At 39.4% G+C, this 24,747-nt stretch overlaps 1 protein-coding gene across 2 annotated transcripts in view; it reads left to right on the top strand.

Annotated features, from left to right (window-relative positions):
• SEMA3A (semaphorin 3A) overlaps positions 1–24,747 on the top strand; it is a 435,303-nt gene that overhangs the window by 156,466 nt on the left and 254,090 nt on the right. The window contains exon 1 of one of the 2 annotated variants that reach the window (XM_006117137.5): positions 20,176–20,305. The exons of the other annotated variant lie outside the window; for it this stretch is intronic. The gene's annotated coding sequence lies outside the window, so the exon portion shown is untranslated. Of the gene's footprint in view, positions 1–20,175; positions 20,306–24,747 lie in introns of those variants that run through there. 2 annotated transcript variants of the gene reach the window in all.

Below are 24,747 nucleotides of genomic sequence, written 5' to 3'. Positions count from 1 at the left end.
TGCCCCTCCCTCCCATCTTACCAAAATAAAAAGAATGCCCAGTTTTCCTCCTGGAAAGACAATGAGAGAGAACAGGAACTACATGACTGATGTTAGTCATGCTGCTTAAGAGTGTATTGGAAGGCTCAGATACTTCTGTGATGAGGACACTGGAAGAACCAGAATAGAATAGAATAGAATAGAATAGAATAGAATAGAATAGAATAGCTAAACTTTTCATACCTATTTTAACTCACATATTATTGTTATGACCTGGCATAACTCTTAATTTTTATCTTACACTTTACATTTGTCCACACTGCTTGGAACCTAACACTTCTCATTTCTCACATTGTATTATATAGTACTGTATGTTGTTGGTGACTGGTTTCAAAGGCATAAAACTGAGAAATACCCAGTTTATTTTCTTGAATGATTACATTTGTATGTTCCTAGGAAAATTTGATTTTCTCTCTTTTTAAAGGAGACTAGACAGCAAGGAGACTAGACAGCAAGTGTGAAAATTGAGACAAGGGGAGAGAAGAGATATTAAATGTGTATATTAGAAAAAGCCTCAAATATTAGAACTGTCCCTACAAAATTGGGACATCTGGGAAATATTATTTTTTCAATCAAAACTTTCCAGTAAATTTTACAAGTTCCTTTACTATACCAGAGAGAGAAATGGTCCACTTCCATCTAATTGTCCACTTCCATCTAATTGGTGAGAGTAGAATTGTATAGCAATTATAGGTATTTTAATAGCTTGTGTTGAAAAATAATGCACCATTTCATTAGGGAAGGTTGATGGCACTGGAAAAAGTTTTGCACTGAAGAATGGAAGGGGCTTAGTTTTCTGTATATTTAAATAAGGAGTTTACTTGATTGCTCTTAAATTGTAAGCCATCTGTTTTAAAACTTCTAGGATACCAGAAACATGTAACTTTGAGACATTGCTTTTAGGTTATCCACTTACTATTTTCCCATCTTCTGGGGGAAAAACAGCTGTGAGCAAAAGGAATATTGCATTTCACTCCCATCAATAATTATGCTAATGCAGGTTCCCCATATTGTATATGATTACTCATTGGCATTTCTAATTTGCCAGCACTTTGGGATACATTTTACAGCTCAAACTCAGGCAAAGTTTCCAGGGAGTTCAGTCTTCACTGAGTTTTCTTTTGGAACAGAATGTGGTCTGTGTTATGAGAAGAGTCTGATTAGGTTGTTATAATGACTTTATGTAGATTTAAGAAATTCTTCAATATACAATGAGTTGGTTATTGAGAACTTCACCACCTCCAGAACTAGTATACTGAAGTGATGTCCTGAAAGCAGCTCTTAACAACTATAATTGGGTTAAAAGGAAATTATAGCTCTAACTGACCCAGATCACCGCAAGTGAAAAATTGACTTCTATTTGTCCTGCACTTCATATTACTTAAGAGTCAATGGAGTCCAACTGTCTTAATAAAAGCTTGAGTATCTTGGTGATACTTACCCATCTTACCTATTGCATTGCCTTAAAACATTAATCTAATTGTTGCAGTCCAGCAAAAGCGGTTATTGGGTTTTTTTTAGTTATTTTTTCACCCTTTATTTTTAAAAGCAACATGCAATTTGAGTTCCATAAATAAATAAAAGTAACTTTTGCACCCTGTTCTGAAAGTAGTTAAATAATTATATTCCACAGTAGAGTATTTGGCTTCTCACCATACAAGGCATAAATCTTGTGCTGAATTGCTGTTTCACTGTTTCTCTCTTCCTTGAACTTTTGCATGGAAGAAAGAATGTCTTAAGAGTTCAATAGGAATGTCCCATTACTGAGCATCAATCATCAAATGCCTATTGTGCATAGAAAGTGAGGTGACTGTAATAAAATTGACACAACTAAGCAAGCATCATCTGACCTTTGTAAGCCAGGGCTTATGATCAGAAGACTCATTCTTCCAAACCTTTAGGAGTTAAGAATTATCATCCCCCTGAAAAAATACCTCAGTAAATGAAGTGCTACATATGAATGCGTATGATAAAAGAGGTGGAATAAATTCCTCTGTGACCCTGAGTTGAGGAGTGTTGACAGAGTGGAGGTTGAGATTGCATTTTGAAAGGAAGGACAAAGGAATGTATCTTTCGTTCTTCTAGATGGAAGCAGCTACTCCCTTTATCTAGCATAAGCATTAAAATAGTTGCTGTTCGTTCCACGTCAGCCAAGTCACAACATAACATGGGATGCCGCATTTGAGCTCCTGCAAAGTAAAGGGGAATGGATACCGTCAAAATGTTGTATCCACAATGCTGACATAATGAGAACATAAATCTTCAATGAGTTTTGTCGACTTGTTTGCTTTTGTCTACACTCTGTTTTCTAAGTAACATGTGCTGTCACTACCATATTATTCTTCCTGAGCTTGTCCAGTCCTTCAATATCTCCTGAACTGGCCTATAGGAGAAGACACTGCTGCAGACTCTGACACAGCATCAGCATCAAGGTGTTGGATTAGTGACTTCATCAGCCCTTTTTTTCATACTCATTTCCTCCCTATTGTTTTCTGTTTAATTAAAATGAGCCATCGCGCACACAACGCTGATATATCTGATTTGTGCAAATCAAAGAGTTCTGTGTTTTAAATCCTAGTGGGAGGCCTCAAATCATTTCTTGCAGCAGGGATTAGTGTTTCAATTCAGGCACCACATACTTTCCCTAAAGTTGTGGCTATATAACATGTTCTATGTGCTTTTTACATGAGTATTCTTTCTAAGACTATAAACATTACACTGGGTTATTCCAGTTCCTTCCTTATGTTTTTGTTTAAGTCTATAATAAATACCAAAAGGAAATTACAGGAATTTTCAAATGCAATATTTCCAGAAAACTTTGAGAAAGATCTTTAGTCCCATTTTGGAGGGCCTCGTTAGCTAATCCCGTGGGTAAAGATATAAGCTTTTAAACAGGTAGCATGGTAAAGCAGCTTACAGTAGAGCTGAACTGCAGATGGGCTATTCATAGAAAAGTTACAATTTCAAAGAACTCCAGCCGAGCTCTAAAAAAAAAGGCCCAGCCTGTTTTTGATGTGTGTTTGACATTTATTACTTCCTTTAGGTTTTTCTGTTAGAAATACCTTGGTGATTTAGGAGAACTTGACTACTGCATTTTAGGGTTAAAAATGGATTTAGTCAGAAACTGATATTTCCTTGTTACTCTTTGATTCATGAAAGAGTGTGGAGATACTAAGGGGGGGGGAGGAAATTTTCAACAATGTTTAAATCCTCCTTTTTAGCTATCCTGGCTGCTTGTGTCTGGGATCCCTGCCTCCTTTGAAATCCAATGTGAAAAGAGGGGGAAAAGATGGTATTTTATTTTTGTTAAAGTTCAGTATAATTATCTACATACTTATATGAGTTTGCGGTATGACCGTGCATGCTAATATTTAGTGTATTTGCCTTCACAAAGACCCCTGAGAGGCCCGGAAGAGCTAATATCCCTATTTTATAGATAGAGAACTGAGGTGATTGAGAAGATCATATAGCCAGGGTGGTGGAGCATAGACTTGAACCCAGATCTTCCAAGTCCACTGGCTCAGCCTTTCTTTCAGATCAGAATTCTTATGCTCTCATGTATATTCTTTCCTGTTTTGTTGGAAAAGTACTGTCTGATGCTTTACATCACAGAGCATGTAAGCATGCCAGAGCATATTCAGGAAACCACGTAAGCATGTTCTCAAGTCCTAATGCTTTCCTGAATTGAAGAGGCTTTAGGTAACAAAACAAATAGATGCTGCTGTAACTTGGTGCTTGGTCTGCCTTGGTGATATTTCCAACCAGGAAAAAGTTTTCATTATAGGGTTCAGAATCTTGTGTATTTATATCTCAGAAACAAGTTTAAAAATAGAAGGAAAAGAGGATGCTAACCATATGGCGCCCCCTTTCCCCCGTGACTTCAAGGGATATAATGACCAGAGTTTTCTGAGCTGGGGAGCAAGTATACATTTTGCATTCCAGTCATTGGTACAATAAATGGCAACCCATCATTGAGAGTCTGGAATACAGTATGTTGTGGCTTTCGTTCAGCACAGTTCACTATGCTGAATGTCACTTTCTTATTATAGCAGTAAACATGGAATACTCTTGAAACAGATGCTAGGTATTTTTTAAAATAAAAAATTGTTTGGCTTTACAGTGTGGGTCAGAGAAAAGAAGAAATTCATGTCTGCAAATATCTTTTCTGTCAATATGGAAACTATGCAATGCGGACCTAAGATACTTTTGTGAAGAGGTACTTTTTTATTTGAATTTCAATGTAGGGATAGCCAAATGCTGTCTCCTTTACACGTGTGTGACACCCCCCTAGAGTCAGAAGTAACTGAGGGCTGAACCTGGCACATAGACAGATTTTGTTGCTTAATATATACTGTGTCACAAAATGAGTACTAAAATAAGAAGTCTACAGCATTACTTTACTGTTACAATGGAATTCAGTCTCATTGTTCACCAAATGAAATTCTCTGGATTAAGTCTAACTTTCAATAACTCCTTGTCTTCCCCCGCCCCCTCATGTGGCTTACAGTGATCAATGAGGATTTTGGTTGTAAAGCTTGGGCTAGAAGTGGTTCCTTTGATAGTTTTCAAAGACAGGAAAGAATTATGTACCTGTCTGAGTTCCACTTGGCTGCAGGTAAAGAATGCTACAGCTTGTGGGAGCACTAATTCAAACCAATAATTGACCTGAGCTGGCAGTGACATGCTTATTAGAACTTGATCTGTCCTGGAAAGATTGTGTCCATGCATATGTCTGATTTGAAAGCTTTCCGTTTCATGGATCTACAAGCAAAATTAAATCTGACAAAATAGTGTACCAGAGCAAACAGAATGTACTCTCAGAAAAGCACACCAAAAATGTGCTTTTGGACCCAGAAGTTGATATTCCTAACCCAGATCTGCAGTATCTTTCCTGATATCTAGGAAAAGGTCACTACCATAGAGCACACCTGGTAACTTAGGGTATGTCGACATTACCCTCCTAGTTCGAACTAGGAGTGTAATGTAGGCATACCGGATTTGCAAATGAAGCCCGGGATTTGAATTTCCCGGGCTTCATTTGCATAAGTGGGGCGCCGCCATTTTTAAAACCCCGCTCGTTCGAACCCCGTGCAGCGCGACTACATGGGGCACGATCTAGGTAGTTCGAACTAGGCTTCCTCATTCCACGAGGAGTAACGGTAGTTCGAACTAGGAAGCCTAGTTCGAACTACCTAGTTTGTGCCCCGTGTAGCCGCGCTGTACGGGGTTCGAACGAGCAGGGTTTTAAAAATGGTGGCGCCCCGCTTATGCAAATGAAGCCCGGGAAATTCAAATCCCGGGCTTCATTTGCAAGTGCGGTATGCCTACATTATCCTCCTAGTTCGAACTAGCGGGGTAGTGTAGCCAGACCCTTAGTTTGTTACAGTGAGTGATTCACACAAACTTCTGGCTGGGTCTCTCCTTTCCCATGCAAATTTACCAGAGCCCCCAAAAAAAGAATAAGGGAACAGGTCAGATGAATGTCTCCACTCAAAGTTTGAGATTAAGTTGCGGTCTGTATACCATCCTCAGCTTTATATATCAGGCAAGTCCTGGAGCAAACTGGGGAAATAGATCTATGGTTGGGAAAAGAGGGAATCATTTCTGATTTTATTGACCTTAACTCATGAAACTCAAATGAAAATATCCCATTCTCTCCAGTGTAGGACACAGGCACTTCAGTGAATTGTAATCAAATTCCAAGGCAAGTGAAAGGGACCAAAGAGGCCAGAAACATCTGAAGTGAACCAATTTGGATCTCTTTATGAAGCACATTTACACTACAATGCAGATTTGGGAGCAGCCGGGCTTTAAGAGCAATTTAAAAACATGTACTTTTCATCCAATATGCCAATTTGCTATATGTTACATCTATGAAAGGGTTAAGTGTACTACCATCAGGATCAAAGGGGTTATCAAGTGACACCTAGTTTTGAAGACAGTTGACAGTTGCAACTAAATTACTATTTAAAAACTCACATTTTAGTTAATTTTTCAGGTATTCATTGTGAAAATTTCTAATTATTTGTGTACCTCATTACTGCTTCTTCTGGAATTCTATTTTTTATGAACACCCACATTTGGGGGCAAATTCATCCCTGATATAACTCCACTGAGTACCACAGACTTATATCACAGATGAATTTGTCTAGCCTCTCTACAGTTCCTGATTCAGATTTATGTGTAAAGCGAGTCAAAACCTTGCACCTGCAAGTCTTTTAGTTCTTCTTATGCCCACATGGCTTGCATCCAAAAACCTTGCAGAACTGTCTGGGAATTGCAATACTCACCTTTTTTTACTGTGTTTTTTTTATTAGCAAGATAGCAGTAAATACCACACACCAATTCTGCTGCCAAAAAAAGTAATAATAATCTATGAAAATCCTTATATCTGTTTTTTTTAAAAAGATATAAAAAGTCACGAACATCTGAGACTGCAGTCCATTTTTATATGCACATTCCACTGAATATGCATCCAACGTTTGTGGGAGACAGGGAAAACAGTCTCTGCTGAAAATTACTTCATTGCTCTGCTGTCCTCAGAGTCATTAAAGCAAGAGAGTAACATGCTCAGATTATGACAGAAAATATGCAGTTCATTTGATTTTTGAAGTAGACTGTATTTCTGCTGTTAATGAAAAATATGTTTTCCTGACATTTTGTTGCATTCTGTGTTGAGAAGCCATGTTAAAATCTGGAAAGTTCTTATAGTATCTTATCTGTTCCCTATATTGTATACGAGGTTTGGTTGATACTATGGGATAAAATCATTGCTAAGTTTTCACAGCAAAATTTTGGAGTACTTTACTCTGTGTGTGAGTACCAAGGAACCCCCACGCAATACACTTGCAATCAATGCCTGGATTTTAAAAATGATTGAACAGGAACATTACGAGAGTCATCCTTCAGTAATGAGCATATGTTTGAAAAGCCTCTATTCGACCTGTAAGCAATGGCAGCAGCATATGCTCATCAGCTACTTTTCATTTGTTAGTTTAAAACAGGCCAAGTAAGAATATTTATTGTGGCTTAACCTGCATCTATTTTTTTTAAAAATTGCCATTCATATTAAGCACCTGCATGTTCTGCCCCTCAAAATGCTCCACATGTGGTAATGGAGCATTGAGCATTCTGACAGGTTAAAATTCTCAGACCGCTATCAGAGGAGCAGATAATTTGCATGGAAAAACTCTAAATTCTGTTTGAGTTCAAAGCACCCCAATATAAACCTCAATTCAGCTAAGTTATCTTGACTGGTGTAAATGGGCACAGATCCATTGATATAATTTACAGGAGCAGAGAACCTGACCCCAAATTCATGGGATTAATGAGCCGACAAAACGCTGTCTTTGGTCTTTGAAACACTGAATGTGGCATTTTGCCCTGATGCTTGTCCATACAATGCTATTTCTTACTGTGACTTTGAACCCTACCATGCCTTGAGGTAATCTCCTTCTACTTCCCAGTGGGTAATTCAGCCTTCGCACACAAAGAGAGAAGCAGGAGGAAGGGAGAGATTGCTCATTATCAATCACAGAACACAAACAGTTTAGAGGAGTCATCCATCTCTCTCTCTCTCTCTCTCTTTTGAAGGTAAAGAGGTTTACAGCCCCCAAAGAGCTTATTATTATTGCTGGACCAAACTCATCAAAGTAATTTGGTTTTGCCTTGTACAGTAGTCAGAGGGGTTAAAGTGAGGTTAAATTGCTTAAAGAAAATGGAAGTAATTACACAGTGGAATAGCATAGGGCTGTTTTCTTTACCCCTATGGACAAAACAATATAATAAAAAAGGAACCCTGAGTCTTTGCAGTTATAAAATACATTTGTCCTTTTGATTAAGTTAGCTATAGACCCCATTTACCTATTTCTTGTTGGGAGGGTTGCCAGTTCAAAGAAAATCAGTTGCTTTGCTAAGCGAAAATCCTCCTTGTGCAGCTCAGCACAGTGCCCATACAATATCTGAGCAGTGCTGTGTTGACACTGCTTTGAAAGCCTCTTCTCAGGGTAGTTCTTACACCGTGCCAGGGATGTGCCTCCAAAAGTTATGCTTTAGCATTTTCTGCTTAATGGCTTTGCAGGGAGAGGCAGAGGTGTATGGGATTATGTGGAAGTGCACTGAAAATAGAATGCAAAACTGACCCACTCCAAACTGAAGACATCAAGGTGGGGGATTTGTTCCCCTCACATGGGCAAGGTTGTAATCATGGCTGAATTGTCTATCTTGGCCTTCCAGTGACCCATATCACAGGATGGAGGAGAGCTGTCCTTGATTAGGTCTACTTTTTTGTTCCCTGAAAATGGTAGGTAGAAGCATAAACAGCTTTCGCTTACAGTGTGAACAGTGCCGCATTATGGATCTAAATGGAGTCTTTATTGAATTCCCTCCAGGGTCTTTACTGTTAAGCAAAAAAACACATCAAAGAGCCCTTTAAAACGGTATGTTTAAAGAAAGAATGGAAAGAAAGTTCTTTTAATTCTATAAACAAGAACTGACATGATGTTTATTGAAACTTGTCTGTCTGAAAAAGGACTGGGGGCTTCTATAGATAACCCAACTGGAGAACTGCATGTTTAATTTTATCATTAGGCAAAATTGCTGCTGCCCAGCTCCACAGTAACCTAAATGTATATTAATGAAGTTATTTCTGTAGCACTGTGAGTTCTTGGAAAATTAGTGGTGAAATATTTCTTTAACCCTACATCAAAACTCAAACAAAAGGCAAAACTTTCAAAGAGCTCTCTTTATCCCCGTGAAGGGTGTTTGTCTTGTTCAAGCTTGTTACAAAGTGTTAAGACAGAAACAGAAGGGGATGAGTGAGAAAGGGGAACATTTTGCTTTTACAACTGTAAAAGAAGTTGCAGTGATGTGGAATATCTTCTGTTGGAAATGGAAAAGGCTTTTTGCAGAGGAGCAATAAAACACCCCTGCAAGTGAGCCAAAACATCCACATGCAAAGAAGACTTAATGGAGTCATACTGGGAACGAAGTGGAGTAACACTGTGATGAAAAAGGTCTTTAATCCTCAAGCCATTCCTGTAAATGGTAAAGACTAAAGAATTAACCATAAAAATATATTTTTTTCCCACACAAGTGACTGCAAATGTCAAATAATTATTAGCAGCACTAGCCAATTAGCCTGACATAAGAGGGGATTTTCAGGTCTTCTCTCCTGAGCTCTCTCTCTCTGGGTATGTCTACACTACCACCCTAGTTCGAACTAGGGTGGTAATGTAGGTAACCAGAGTTGCAAATGAAGCCCGGGATTTGAATTTCCCGGGCTTCATTTGCATGTTGCCGGGCGTCGCCATTTTTAAATTTCCGCTAGTGCGGACTCCATGCCTCGCGGCTACACTTGGCACGGACTAGGTAGTTCGGATTAGGCTTCCTATTCCGAACTACTATTACTCCTCGTGGAACGAGTCAACAGTGTGATGAATATGAGTCAACAGTGTGATGCTGTTGCCAAAAAAGCAAATATGATTCTAGGTTGTATCAACAGGTGTGTTGTAAGCAAAACTCGTGAAGTCATTCTGCCGCTCTACTCTGCACTAGTTAGGCCTCAGCTGGAGTACTGTGTCCAGTTCTGAGCGCCACATTTCAAGAAAGATGTGGAGAAACTGGAAAGGGTACAGAGAAGAGCGACAAGAATGATTAAAGGTCTAGAGAACATGACCTATGAAGCCAGGCTTCATGAACTGGGCTTGTTTAGTTTGGAAAAAAGAAGAAGATTATGGGGGGACATGATAGCGGTTTTCAAATATCTAAAAGGGTGTCACAAGGAGGAAGGAGAAAATTTGTTCCTCTTGGTTTCTGAGGACAGGACAAGGAGTAATGGGCTTAAAGTGCAGCAGGGGAGGTTTAGATTGGACATTAGGAAAAAATTCCTAACTGTCAGGGTGGTCAAATATTGGAATAAATTGCCAAGGGAGGTGGTGGAATCTCCCTCTCTGGAGATATTTAAGAACAGGTTAGATAGACATCTGTCAGGGATGGTGTAGGTGGAGCTTGGTCCTGCCTTGAGGGCGGGGGGCTGGACTCGATGATGACCTCTTGAGGTCCCTTCCAGTCCTATTATTCTATGATTCTATGATTCTATGATTCCCTCCTGTGTCAGCTGTGGGAATTCAATCTCCCAAGGTGAAAGAGAAGGAATAGGTTTTGGGCTTAATTGTTATTACTGGTTATGCTACCTTACACTGAAAGAAGAAATGGCAGTTCTGCCTTCTTCTGGTATTTCACTCCCATCTTCTAAATAGTCCAAGACTAATTGATATGTCCAAGGCATCGGTTTGAACTGATGGGTTCTGTGGTGAGTACTTTAAACACAACCAGTCTCACTCACTCCTTCTCATCTTTTTTCTTCTGTGACACAAACACATTTAGAAGTCCCAGTCTCAGCTGATACTTTACATTTTATTTTTATGGTCCAATTCTACATGATTCTTGAACTATAAAAATGAAATTGCTTTCAATAAAATATAATTGGGTCTGTATTTTACTTAGTGACAATCAGATGGCTCAGGGGAAAAATGGGTACAATTATAAAAGTTTCTTTCAACCTTAAGTGCATGTAGATTTTTGCACAGAAGATTTTTATTTCTGCTGAGTTTTTTCTGGTAAATTTTACTTGCCCCTCACTTTCAAAGTCCTTTTCAAATATCTCATTTGTTAGATATACTAATATATTTTGAGATACGTGTATGCAGCAAGTTTGGAAATGTGTTATAGTAACTATTGTATTTATACTATACGTATAATTTGTATCTCTTTTAAGTGTCAGATACTGTTCTGATTCTCCAGGTACTTAAAAAAAAGAAGTGCAAATTTGCAATAATATCATAGAAGTCAATGGATTTATAACAGTGTCAATCCAGTATAAGGCAGAGGAGAATCAGGCTGCTTATGTTTACAGAACTCTTGGGGACCTGTGTACTTGATTTCTTTGAGTAAAAATTAGAAATTTGTGGGTGATGAGGTATTCCTGGATTTGGAATTTTTTGTGGGGAATTCATGTTATTTTGTTTGAGTGCCTGCCCAATCCACTCAAACTCTGCCAGAAATACAGACATTATTCTGCATGATCTAGTTATCTAGCTGAAAATAGTGTGGGTAAATATGTTTACTTTTAGAAGCAGCAACAAGCTGAGTGAAATCATTGTCTTGTTTCACATTAATGTTGCTGAGTTAGTGACGCTCTTGTTTCAGGGTTTGGGAGGTCATGAGTTTAACTTCTGCAATTGGTCTTGCCCTCATAGAACTTAAATGAATAAGTATAACTGTGTGAATTCCCACAGTTTTGTTTCACTGACTCTGTACAACTTTTTTGGGGGGGAGGGAGGGTTCTGTAAGTTTGCACCGCAAGCATAGCTTTTGAAACAAGTGCTCCAAAACAAAACAATCTCAGCTGAAAGTTTAGGGAATGCTAAATTGTTATAGGAATCATACTTCAAATATGGCCTTAAACTGAGGCCCCATCCACTGTGTCTAGTGACTGTCCTGGTGAAATAAAAGTCACTTTTAAAAGTGATAACTTCAAAGTTTTGTCCATTTTCCTTGCTCTCAATAAAAAGGTTTCTCAATTTCAGGTGTCTGAAGCACATAGTGCCTGCTGTATTTAGCTACATAGTCACGTCACTATCAGCTTTTAATCTATTTATTTTATTTTATTTTTCTAATATTGAGCTTCACCCTAAAAATGCTCAGTATATGGAATATCCATACATCTGTGCCCATTCCGATTTCTTCAAAGATCAACTGATACAAGTAACATCAGAACATTTTTTTTAAATGACACATTTCACAGTATTTCTCATAGGAGAAGAGAGGCAGTTTTTCACATGGCTTGGACAAAACTATTTGAGTCCCTGGAGGTCAAGGGAGTTCCTTAAATTTAAGCTGAAAATTATCTGGTACACAGAGCAGTGAATGGAATTTGCTCTCTGCATAATATAACTTTTGTAAAACTGCACTGTCACCAATATATGAATGGTTTGAAGGCACAGCCCTATGTAGAGTGCTCTTCAATACTCCAGGTTCAAGGTGATGAAGGCATGGATAAACCTTGTAAGGCATGGATAAACCTTGCATTCAAACAAAGGACTTAGCATCTTAGCTAATTGATAGGAAGTTCTCTTTGCAACTGTTGCTTCTTGGATGCCAATTTGGGGAGTTGGCAAAATAAATGAGAAAAAATTCTTACATATTTGTACCCCTCATAATTCTTTCTTTCTTATTACTTGATCATTTACATATATCTGGTATGTCTCTTTAAGAGTTTCAGTGTTAGCTAGAATGTGTATGTTTTACAGTCTTGCCAGAACTTAGAGAAAAGCTTTTTTTTATTTAGAGAGAACAAAAATGTGGGAATGAGAGAATGCAAATCAGCCTTTAGTTTGTTACCTTGGGCTAGCATCCTCTTGGATGAACTTTAACAACTGTGGCTGAAAAACTCATAAACATTCAGTAACAATGTAGATAAATCAGAACCATTTGTTTTCTGTGAACCAAATTTCCAGGACACCAGCATTGAGAGGGGACATTATAAAAGGCAGAATGGTTAGTAAAAAAGAAAGTCTGTACTACATTTTGAACTGGCAATAGTGTGCATTGCTTCAAGGTGGTAAGTACCTAAATAGTATGCATTCTGTATGCTACAACCAACAGTAACTTAAAAAGAGCTGTAGAGCATGATATCATTAAAATGTTTTACAGAGTGTTTTTACATTCACTGGTTCTTAACTAGGGCAGATCAGGAATTTTTCAGTGAAAAAAAATTTCATTACAAAAGGCTGATTCACTGAAAAGGTTCCTCAGATCAAGAATGGAGTTTCTGGCTACAGAAAGAGACACCCTTTCCCTCCAATGGTGTGGTGGCTATTAGACAGTTATCTAGCACGTGTCCAGGCCTGTTGACAGAAGGAGGCAAAAAGGGAAGTTGCCCTTGGGCCCAGTGATTCTAAAGAGCCCAGGGCTCTAAGTGCCACTGCTGCAAACACAGGAGCAGCAGTGGTCAGAGACCCAGGCCCTTTAAATCACTGCCAGAGCACCACACAGTATGATCTGGGTGGCTCTCACGGCTGACTGCAAGGGTGTGTTTAGACTACATGGCTCCATAGACGGAACCATGTAGATGAGTTTACTAGACATAGGAAAATGAAGCGGCGATTTAAATAATCGCCGCTTCATTTACATCAAAATGGCCGCCGCGCTGTACCGATCAGCTGTGTGGCGGCACAGTGAGGCAGTCTGGACATGCCACAGTTGACAAGGAAAGCCTTTGTCGACCGCTTTGGTATGCCTTGTGAAATGAGGTTTACCAAAGTGGTCAACAAAAGCTTCCCTTGTCGACCGTGGCGCGTCCAGACTGCCCCGCTGTGCCACCAAACAGCTGATCGGCACAGAGCGGCAGCCATTTTGATGTAAAGGAAGTGGTGATTATTTAAATAGCCGCTTCATTTTCTTATGTCTAGTAAACTCATCTACATGGCTCTGTCGACAAAGCCATGTAGTCTAGACATACCCCAAGGTAGAGGAGCCAGCACATTGCACTCCAAGTGGCGCTGAGGGCTGGCTTCCCTCAATCCCCCTGCCTTCTGCCCCACCAAGGCCCTGCCCTTTCCAAGAATCCGGAGCTACTCCCCTCGTCCACTTGCCCAGGAGCCGACAAGTCAATCAGCCCCCCAGCATCTGGCAGACTCACATTGAAGTCCCTGTTCTGGGAGTTCTGTAGCCCAAGTGAGTGCCAGAGCTACGGGCTATTCTCATCTCTTTCTCTCTCCTTTCACACTGTTTTGAAAGCTCTGGTTTTCATAATAGTGCACAATGAAAACAAATCTCAAAACCTCAGAATTTTTTTTATGATAGACATTTCTAATTCTTTTGGTCAGCCCCAGTCTTAATCTTTCTGAACAGATGAGACACCACAGTTGAAGGTGATGTGGATCAATGTAAATGCTTCAGTGATACATGTATCATTCTATATTAAAAGTATAGTTGATTTCAAACTTTAAACTCTCCATCATGCAGTGTAATTCACTGTGTGACATGGCATAGTGTACTGCATGTATATCATTTGGCTGGCCAAAGAGTATTCCACTTTAACACAGACTGTTGTGAAGGACAAATCTTATTATGTTCAAAGATGTGATTCTATTTAGATTAAGAACTTAAATATTTAGAGGCTAAGGTACACATGTATCTTAATCTGAGTTTGGGAAATTCAGATTTGTATGTAGGTTATGAATATCCAATTTTGGTAGTGTTCATATCTATGGTTAAAATCTGTAAAATGGGGACAATCCTTCATTTGTCTGGCCTGTCTATTTAGTCATGCAAAAACTTTACACACATGCTTAACTTTACACACCATTATGTAATTCTGTCAACTCCATTGAGACTAATCTTGCTGCCTAAAACTAAGCCAGGACATAAGTATTTTCAGTTTCAGGAGCTTAGTTTTTAAGTTCTCTGGAGAAGAGACTGAATCTTACTGTGTATGTAGACCACCTAAAGGCAAACTTGCACTTAAAATTCTGTATTGACACAGCTGCACCAGTGCAACTGTTCTGCTACAGCTCATTAGTGAAGACACTCTATGCTGATGGAAGAGAGCTCTCCCAATGGTGTATTTAATCCACTTCCCTGAGAGGCAGTAGTTATGTCAGTGGGAGAAGCTCTCCCATCAACGAAGTGCTGTCTACATTGGAAGTCAGGTCAGTATAATTGCATTGCTAAGGGGTGTGGCTTTTTCACACCCCTGAGTGATGTAGTCATACACATATAGGTCTGTAGTGTAGACCAGACCTAAGTCTCTGCTGAGGCAATGGGACAGATCCAATGCTCACTGAAATCAATCAGAAGTTTCCTATTAGCTAGAATTGGCTTTGGAGCAGGCCCTTGATATTACTGTGATAAACATAACAACAATTAATAATCACATTTTTTTTAATGAGACTCAAATCTAATCCACACAAGTTTTGTTGTGAAATCAGGTTTGCAGTCTTAGAGGAACATGCTATCTTAGGAATTTTTCATCACAATTAATTTTTAGCTACTTGTAATTGCCACAGAAGAGGTTAATATTAGAATAGCATGGTCTTTCCACCACCTTTCTTTCCAGTAACCAAGGGGAACAGAATCATGAGGGTGCTTTTAAAACTGAATTATTTTAAACCTCAGAAAAGCTTTGTACCTAGTTTGGGTTGAGCTTTGGGCAGTGGTTCTTGATAGTTTTTACTTTTAGCCAAACCAGTTCACTCCTTCCTACATTTCTGTGCCAGATCCCTCTTTCTGCACTTCCACTACCCACACCTTCTTGCTTCTTCACATCATCTGTACCCAGACGTGCCCTGGCACACTGGTACACAACTAGTGCTGGGAGGATCAAGGAGTGGGAAGGTCCTGCCAATTTTGCACAAGCCAAGTCTGTCTGAACTGATACTAGGAAAAGCAGAGCTATGCCTGGCCACTAAGGCATGCACTGTACCGGTGCTCTTGATGCAACCTGCCTGTCTCAGGCACATGCTGCTGAGAGAGGCCACTGGTCCACAATCCCTTCACACACCCTCCTAATGTAGACAGTGGCTTAAAGCCACGTTCATGCTCTTCATAGCCCATAAAATCATAATGCAGCAAAACCAAAGAATAACAACAATGTAACATGTGATTGCCATTAATCATACCACTATCTCAATCTGAATGTATCCAGGATCTGTCCTCCCCATTCCCTGCTCCCAAATGTTCCAAAACGGATCAGATGGAAACTCTTTCATACTTTTGCCAACTGAAAATGAATAATAACAGCTGGGGCCAGTGAGAGGCTCTTGTCTGCTCTACATCAACATTGAATTGTTTTGTTTAGTTGTTTTGTGTCTGTGCATGTTTTAATGGTCTACCCTCTGCATTCACAGTAAAATACCTGGATGGAATATGATGTAATGATTAAAACACCGCAGAGCATTCAGACCTTTTTTCAACTCTCTGATCTTGGCCCAATTACTGTTTTTAGTTCTCAGAATGTGTCAATTCCCCCCAACCTTTCCTTCTTATCTTCTCTTGGCTGCACATCTACATTTTTTCTCTCTTTCATGCTCCTTCTAGCATTTATAATCTTTTATTTTCATCATAGCCCCTGTCCCATCACACCCAGCATGTCTTCATTTCTCCCCTTTACCTATTATTACTTAAGGAGGAAAACACCCCATTCATTATTGTAAATGTATGTGCTCATTAAGATGAGGAAGCGGTTCCATTATTACTAAGAGCAAGTCTACACTGGCAAGTTACTGCACAGTAAATTATCTCTCAGTGCTATAATTCCCAAGGTGTCCACACTGGCAAGGCATTTAGTGTGCACAGTTGCTGCACTGTAGGTAAACCACCACACCGAGAAGCTTGCTGCACTCTGGGGACCAGTGTGGATACTTGAATTGTTTGTTGAATTCTGACTCGCCTCCAGAAATGGCCCCAAATCCCTCAAGTCCCCTCTACTCCTTGTTTGGAAGTTATCTGTGTGCCCTGCATGCATGCACATATCCCCTTTCAGAGCTCCACTTCAGACAGCCTGATTGTGGTGCTGATTTGCCCCAGGACATAGAACAAACCGGTCAGATGGAATGCTCGTGATGTTGAACACAGAGGCAGATGTCTGTATGTGTGAGTGAGAGAGAGCGATGTTGGGGGTTTCCCCCTCCCCTTGCCTCAGGATGGGTTGTTTCCTGCCACTGCCTGAACTTACAAGACAGCATGATGACATCCCCCAAAACACATTGCATCTCCCCCACTCGGCATACACACACACACACTCCCTGTCACACACTCTTGCTTCCCCCAGCTTCTATTCAAATGCAGCTGTCATTGTGGCAGGATGACCATGGAACAATAGGATTGGGAAACCTGCATCATGTGTATGTGGCACTGTAAACCCTTCCCAAAGCGCCCTGCGGCCAGTTGCACAGTGGGGTAGCTACAACAATGCACTGTTCTCTGTGGCATTGCAAGAAGTGCTGAAGTGTACATGCTCTATCATCACAAGGAGCACAATATGCACACATAACAGCAGTTTCCTGCAGTGCTCTGTGAGCAGCACTTTAACTGTCAACACTTTACATCTGCCAGTGTAGACATAGCCTAAGTAAACTATCAAAAATAGGAGGAAATACTGTAAGACAAAGGGGAGGGGAAATAATGGGACCCAACACAAAATCCACCACTTGTCTTTTCACATGGAAGGGGTAAAGCCCAGAGAAGGCATGAGGCTTGCTCCTGCCAATTAATTTCTTGTAAAGAGCCCAAAGTGAAATACAGATGTCCCATCTCATCAAATATAGATCAGGGCTGGCACTAAGCCATGCTGGGGGCTCCCTCAGAAATATTTGGGCCCTTCAAGAAGCCCGGCCTCACAATTGGGAAATTCAACTGAGGGAGTTGGAATGATAATGGGTGTGATTGGAAGCTGCCCTTAATACATAGATTTATATTAAATATACACATGGAGCCAACTCTAGTCTCAGAATATAGTTAAAAGCCTATGTAAAACAGAGTGCTCAGTGAAATTCCTTTCTTATTGTGAAGGTTGACTCCACCTCACATTAATAGGCAGAAATAATGGTTGGTTTGCATTGGCTCAGCAGAGGAATATTTGAGAGGCATTGGTCTCACACACCATTTGGATGGGCTGAGCCTCCTTTATGCATCTGGCTCACTGGCACCTACTGTTTAACTCCAAATGTCTTACAACAAGAGCTCATACAGGAGCAGAAAATTGTTCTTTTTTCCCCCTGTGGTAACATGATTATCGGGGCAAACTTTTGTAGTTCAAATCATGCTTTTGTTGGGATTGGAAATACCCCTGTAGGTTTTTCTAATCCCTCTTGAGAGAGACATCCTGGGGCAGTCAACTCATTTGTACATTCTCTATGGTTTTTTTCCCCTTTTTTCTGCTGAAGGGAAGAGCTGGTATTTTGCCAAGACCTGTTTAAATGGTAACCTATGCAGTTCATTCTAAAAACACTCATTTATCATTCACAAATTAACCTTGTAACAGGATAGCTGCTCTTATTTTCATTGTCATTTTGCCCTTTGGATAAGAGATTGCAAACACATAGAAATCCAGCCGAAAGAGCAGATGTAATGTGAAGAAGGTAACTCTGAATGGCATCACCATAATTATAAGCAAAGATAAGTAACCATACATCTTCATTTTCCACATACCAGATCTATTAATAATAGAATGAAATGTAATTTGTGCTAAATATTGTGCAATGCCTCATGCCAGCATCATAATTGCTTTCAATCAGGATGAATCTTAAATAGAAAAAAAGGTTAGCCTTGAATACATGCCCAGTAGTAATATAAAATGATTAAAAATGGTATGTCCCATTTCTTTGGCTTCCAAAGTGATTTTTTACATGAGGGATTTTATAAACAGCATGTTGTATGGTATGAGTTTGTATGGGACTATTGTGCTTTTTTTAAAAAAAATCACACACATACATTATAGTGAAGGAGAAAAACATCTAACACAAATAGCTTGGTATAATGAAAGATACAACAGATGTAACCCTTTATTGTAAACATGAAGCCTCTTTCAAATTACGCCTTGTAAAAGCATTGCAGGCAAAATTAAAGGAAGGGTCATGATTTGTGTAGCAGGTTTGGAGGTATGATTTGCTCCTCTTTTTTTTTTTTTTTTTTGTAAAGTTTTATGGGCTGTATTCATGCACACTTTGAGGCTTTTCTGTCAAAAGGACTTCCTTGTAGAGGAACATGCTGCAAAATGTGTGATTTCTGACACCTCTCTTGATCCTAGCAATTCAGGCCTAAATTTACGTTTTCTGTCATGTATCTTGCTCTACTGGGGCACAAAGAAAAGAATGCCTTTTTTTTTCATGTGGTGACACCTTTCTTCAGACTGCCCTTCCTCCCCTTTGGGCATGCACATATATTAAGTATTTTGAGGGGATGGCCTCTTTGCTTGAAGGATGGGTTGAGCTGAACAAATTGCAGGGAATATGTTTGTTTAGGATGTAAGGGCCTAATTCAAAATCCACTGAAGTCAATGGAATTGTTTCTATTGAGTTGATTGGTCTTTGGATCAGTGCCTTAGTCCTTATTCCAGTTCATGAATTGTTTGAAATTTGACTTTTTAAAGTTAAGTTAGCAGTAATTAGTCTATTTATACAAATAGATTTCAGCCAACGGTCCATTCTTCATGGATCATTTGCTTTAGCTGTTTACTATTTTGCTGTTTGTTACTTGAGTGATTGGTCACATGGTATTGTTTCTGCACAATGGTTGAAATGACTGAAACTTTTAAACAGATAAACTACTACACTAGTAAGTAGAGAATGGACCTGCTCATATGTAAGCATCCTTAGTGCCGTACCAAGAAGGGTATTCCTATAGCATATAGTTATTCACCAACCACTGGTATATGCAAAATCCCACTTGAACAAATAAGTGCAGTAGAGCACATTGGAAAATGCAGTAGAGTGTGTTTTGCTAAAAGTTATATATATGTTTTCAGTTTTCAAAAACATCACTTACTCAAATATTTTGCTTTCAGGTTCAGCTTTAAAAAAACAAAAGAAAAAAATGATGGGCAAAAACATGAACATTTTTGCATCTGAAATAAGAACATTTTCCATTGGAAAAAAAAATTAACGTTACTTGTTTTCTTCCTCTGCAGTTATGTGCTCCATATAATCAGGAGGACATGTCTTAGAGAACAATTCAGCATAGATAGAATGATTGGAGAGATCTAAAAGATATACTTCAGTGGAAGCTATGTACTCATATTGTTGAAAATTTTGCTTTGGACAAATTACATATTTCACAGTAACATATCTAGTTTGCCAAAATTTTAGATGAAAAATAACCAAAATGTTCCATGAAATGTATGCATAAAGTCAGACCTCTTCATTGCAATAAGGTTGAAGTGCTTTCTTTTGAATTATTATATGTTGTAAATCATAAATTTGAAATGATAAAATCAAAATGAAGCACTTGGACCTTACTGAAGCTTTGTTTCAATAGTGTTGAAAGAAAATATTCTGATAAGATGATTTCTAAGTATCTGAATATACATTTTCTGGGCATTTTGTTCTGTGGGAAAACTATATATTTTTTTTTAATTTGGTTCACATTTGGGATGCAGGGATATTTTGTAATGTGACTTTTCTGTAGAATAGAAATTCCAGGTTTTGAGTTGTTCCAGTGACAGTATTGTGAAGTCTAAGCCAATCCCTGGTCTTCACTAGGAAAGGTGAGTTTGACCAATGATATTTGTCCTACTGTTCATGGAATTCACATGTGATCTTCTTTGCTAAGTGTCTGTAGTCTTGAGTAGCATGCTACAAGGTCAGAGGAAACAGAAACTGACAGCAATCAGGTCTAAGCAAAGCAAAAATACAAAATGAAAAAGCAGAAATGGAGATTCTCATGGATAGTTCCTTTTGATTTATTTGAGGGTCACTCTCAGCTCTTGCCATATTTTGCTTATTAATCTACTCTGTAAACTTCCTGAGAATAGGGACCAAGCAATTCTATTTGTTTGAGAGCCTATGGGGGTTTCTATATAAGAAGCCATAGCATGTGTTATTAAGTGGCTGATATTTAACAACCCATGTAGGTATGTTAGCCAGTTCTGGTGCTTGGAGGAAGGTATCTAATTGCCCTCTTTTCCATTTTCTCCCATTATCAATAAGCTGTGGAGACCTTGTCCTTTCATACACCTGGTCTACACTAGGGGATTAGATACGTAACTTCAGCAATGTTAATTGCATAGCTTAAGTCAAGAGTTAACTCCCAGGCAGCTTTTAAGCCAGAGGCAGCCAATGGTGGTCTAACCCAAAAGACATAAGATGCCATCAGGGAAGCCATCTATTAACCCACAGGCAGCTTCTAAAAAAAATGAAATTTCAGAATTTGAGAGTCAGGTGCAAGAATAGCTTCCAGGCACACACTGCCACCAAAGACTTCCCATCATTCTTGTCAGTACATGAAGAACAGCATAGCGAGTCCATACATACCAATGTGGACAGATTTCCATTTTGTATGGGGTGGGGAAGAGCTATCCATTTAAGCCTATATGTTTAGTTTCATTGTTGAAGCCAATTGGCATAGCATTAATCCAACAAGTAAAACTTGAAGCATTTTTTGCTAAATACGTTAAGTCAACTCTTTGGTTGCAGCCAAGATATTATACACATTTCTCATATATTGACCTAATGCAGAGTTAACTGGGATGGATCAATGCTCTTGTGGAGTCTTGAACTGTGGATTAAAACACAAACATCTGAGTTAAGGATGTGGTGTCCTTGAAAATGTGTGTTTCTTCTAGCTGGTTTGCATTATATTTAATGTCACCATAAATTTTTGTCTAAAAATGCCTTTCTTTGGGGATTTGTTTTAATATCAGTCATCATGAAATCTTACCTGGAAAAGTTTTGAACATACATATTTACATAAGAACATAAGAACGGCCGTACTGGGTCAGACCAAAGGTCCTTCTAGCCCAGTATCCTGTCTACCAACAGTGGCCAGCACCAGGTGCCCCAGAGAGGGTTGACCAAAGACAATGATCAAGCGATTTGTCTCCTGCCATCCCTCTCCAGCCTTTGACAAACAGAGGCCAAGGACACCATTTTATCCCCTGGCTAATAGCCTTTTATGGACCTAACCTCCATGAAATTATCTAGCTTCTCTTTAAACTCTGTTATAGTCCTAGCCTTCACAGCCTCCTCTGGCAAGGAGTTCCACAGGTTGACTACACGCTGTGTGAAGAAGAAAAAAAATTAAGAGAATACACGATAAAATGTCTCTTTCATTTTAGGGGAGGGGCACCTTTTTGGGGTCAGGGGTCATTTACCCACAGAAAAATCAATTGGGGGCCACACGCAAGTGAAAAGCAAAAATAAAATAAAATAAAATAAAATAAAATAAAATAAAATAAAATAAAATAAACCCTCACTGAGGCAACCACCAAGTGAGAAGGAGAAGGACATTTCCCACATTCCCCTCACACACCACAGCCTTGAAGGGGGGGAGGGGGATCAGGCTAGTAGATTCTGTATGCTCTAGCACTGCAGGGGGACAGCTGGGGGTGGGAAAAGGGGGAAGCGCTGGAGCACCAGTATGGGCTCCCCAATGCTGGGGAGTACACCCTGAGTCTTGGGGGCTAGATCCAGGAAAGTCGGGGGCTGCAGCCTGAGGTTCCCCATCCCAGTTTTGGGGCTATAATTACACATTGTTGTACTACTTATATGAATTTCTATTGTGTTAAAACCACACATTAATTATCATTTGTGTGACAGTAGCACCTATCAGCCCAAGCCTTGCCTGGAGTCCCTCTGTACCTACATAGAATCAGAGTCAGTCCTTGCCTTGAAGTGCTTTTTACAGATAGATAACTGAGGCGCACAGAGCAAATGCAGGTTTAGCACCTCCCAGAACCAAAACACCCGCTTCTTAGGGTGAATGTTCATTCCCTTTGCAGTCTCTGCTGTGCTTGCCAGATAAAGTAGTGACTTCTGTGATGTGAGGACCCTGTCCATCTGGCCCACCACCAAGCACATTACAAACACTTCTACTCAGTGATGATGCAAGTTGGCTTTGAACCAGCACCCTCACCAAGAAAGGCTATCAAGCACATTTCCATTGCTCTAAGCCATCTAGTCTCGCTAGATCAGTGCTATGTCTTATAGTAATGATAAAACATTCTTCAGAAACCATCAGCACCTTACTGGTTCCATTGTTACTTGTTCAAATTCCTAAGAGTTATTAATATTTGGGGCAAAATTCCTAGTGGGCTTGAAGTAGAGTCTTGCATGCATAAAGTCAAGTAGCTAAATCCTGATGCTTTGTTTTGAAACCTTCTTCCCACTCCTCCTCCCTCCCCCCATTTCACAGTGTCTTGGTGGTCGTTCCAATTATTTCCTGTTGCTTATGTAATACAGAAACAAAAATGGTGCTCATCATATCATTTTGCTAACAACCTCTTTGAAGGGTAACATATCACTGGATATATTTCATTATCTTGGAAATATTCTAGCTTTCGACCTCTATCAGCCTAAAGTTAGAAGCAGCGAATCTATACTCATATACTAGGTATCAATAGGGATGGAGTATCACCAGTGAAAATTCATTTGGGACAACATGAAGTGATTAAATGTCTCCTAGGTTTACAAATGAGAGGTCATGGTGCCTTCACATTGGCTGAATAGGTAAAAAAATGGAGGTAAATTGTATTTTGTTTAATTAGAAATTTCCCAGCTATCTCTGATAGTCAGGATATTTGCTTCTGTTCTTGAAATACAGGCAGTCCCTGGGTTACATGGATCCGACTTACATCGGATCCCTACTTACAAACAGGGTAAGGCAACCCCGCACTAGCTGCTTCCCCCCAGCAGACCAGGAAGATGCGAAGCTAGCGCCCCCCCCCCCCCCCCAGCAGACAAGGGAGACGGGGATCGGCTTTTCTCAGCAGACACCTCAGCTTGAGAATAAAGGACTGAGGGAAGTGAGGTGTGGGAGAATAAAACTGAGCTCTGGAGAAATGTTTGGATAGAATTTCCCCTACAATATGTACCAGTTCCGACTTACATACAAATTCAACTTAAGGAACAAACCTCCAGTCCCTATCTTGTACGTAACCCGGGGACTGCCTGTAGGATGCTAGTCCGAGTTTTTTACTTACTGAATATCTTATCATTAACCATTAGGTATATTTGACTCAAGATCATTGGGGACAACTCTGAGAAATATACAATTTAAATGTTCCTGGTGTTTGCACTACATAAGTCTGGACTATTGTAATGTACATATCACATGCAGTATTGGGTAGCTTAAAATTCTACAGATTGAAGTGAACTGATGACTTAATTAACTTCTACTTAGGTAGTTATCTGCTTGAAGGCCATTCAGGAGGCATTAAGCTATTTGAGGGTGACAAATGAACATGCATGAGGAACCACACGCCACCCAGTGGGAGACCTGACAACAAACATAATTTATTTCACTAGTGGTGCCAAAGTGGGTATTTGAGCTGAAAACTTAAATATGTGCCACTGTCTTAGGAGAAGTGGAAACAGTGTGGTTTTTGTCTGAACTAATTGATTGTGCATAGTTCATAATATATATTTCCATGGGAAAGCTGAAGTTTAATGTCATTGATCATCCATCATGCTATGGTTTTATGTACTAGCCTAAATGGTATAAAAGGATAAATAATTGCAAATACTTTTGAAACTGGTACGGTTATAAAAAACTACTTTATCTCCACTTCCCTCTCTCCCCCCACAAACAATGACCACAAACTGAATCAGGATTAACTTTGGAGCTATCAAATATATTTATAATTGTTCTGCAGTTGTTGACAATGAGGTATAGATACAATCTCAAAGGTTGTTGGATTTATTCAATTTTATTTTAATTTATATAGTGACGGTTAGTGTCAGCCTTTAATTATGCACAAAACCAAGGTTTCCTAAATGAAAACTTAAGATCAAAGGGTATGAATAATGGCCTTAAAGCATCTCTTCTTACACAAGCAACTCTTAGCCTTTTTTGCTGTCCTTTGGTATAAATTAAGCACCTTAGGATAAATGATGAATAAAACATGAAGCACAGAAGGTTTAGATTTCTCAGAAGATGAACGGCTGGATTACAGATGGGAACAGGAGCATGGGAAAATATGAACCATTTACT

The sequence above is a fragment of the Pelodiscus sinensis genome, chromosome 1 (genome assembly GCF_052426305.1).
Source record: "Pelodiscus sinensis isolate ZL-2025 chromosome 1, ASM5242630v1, whole genome shotgun sequence".
Lineage (NCBI taxonomy): Eukaryota > Metazoa > Chordata > Testudines > Trionychidae > Pelodiscus > Pelodiscus sinensis.
The sequence above is the reverse complement of the archived record's forward strand: the minus strand, read 5'-3'. Positions and strand labels throughout refer to the sequence as shown.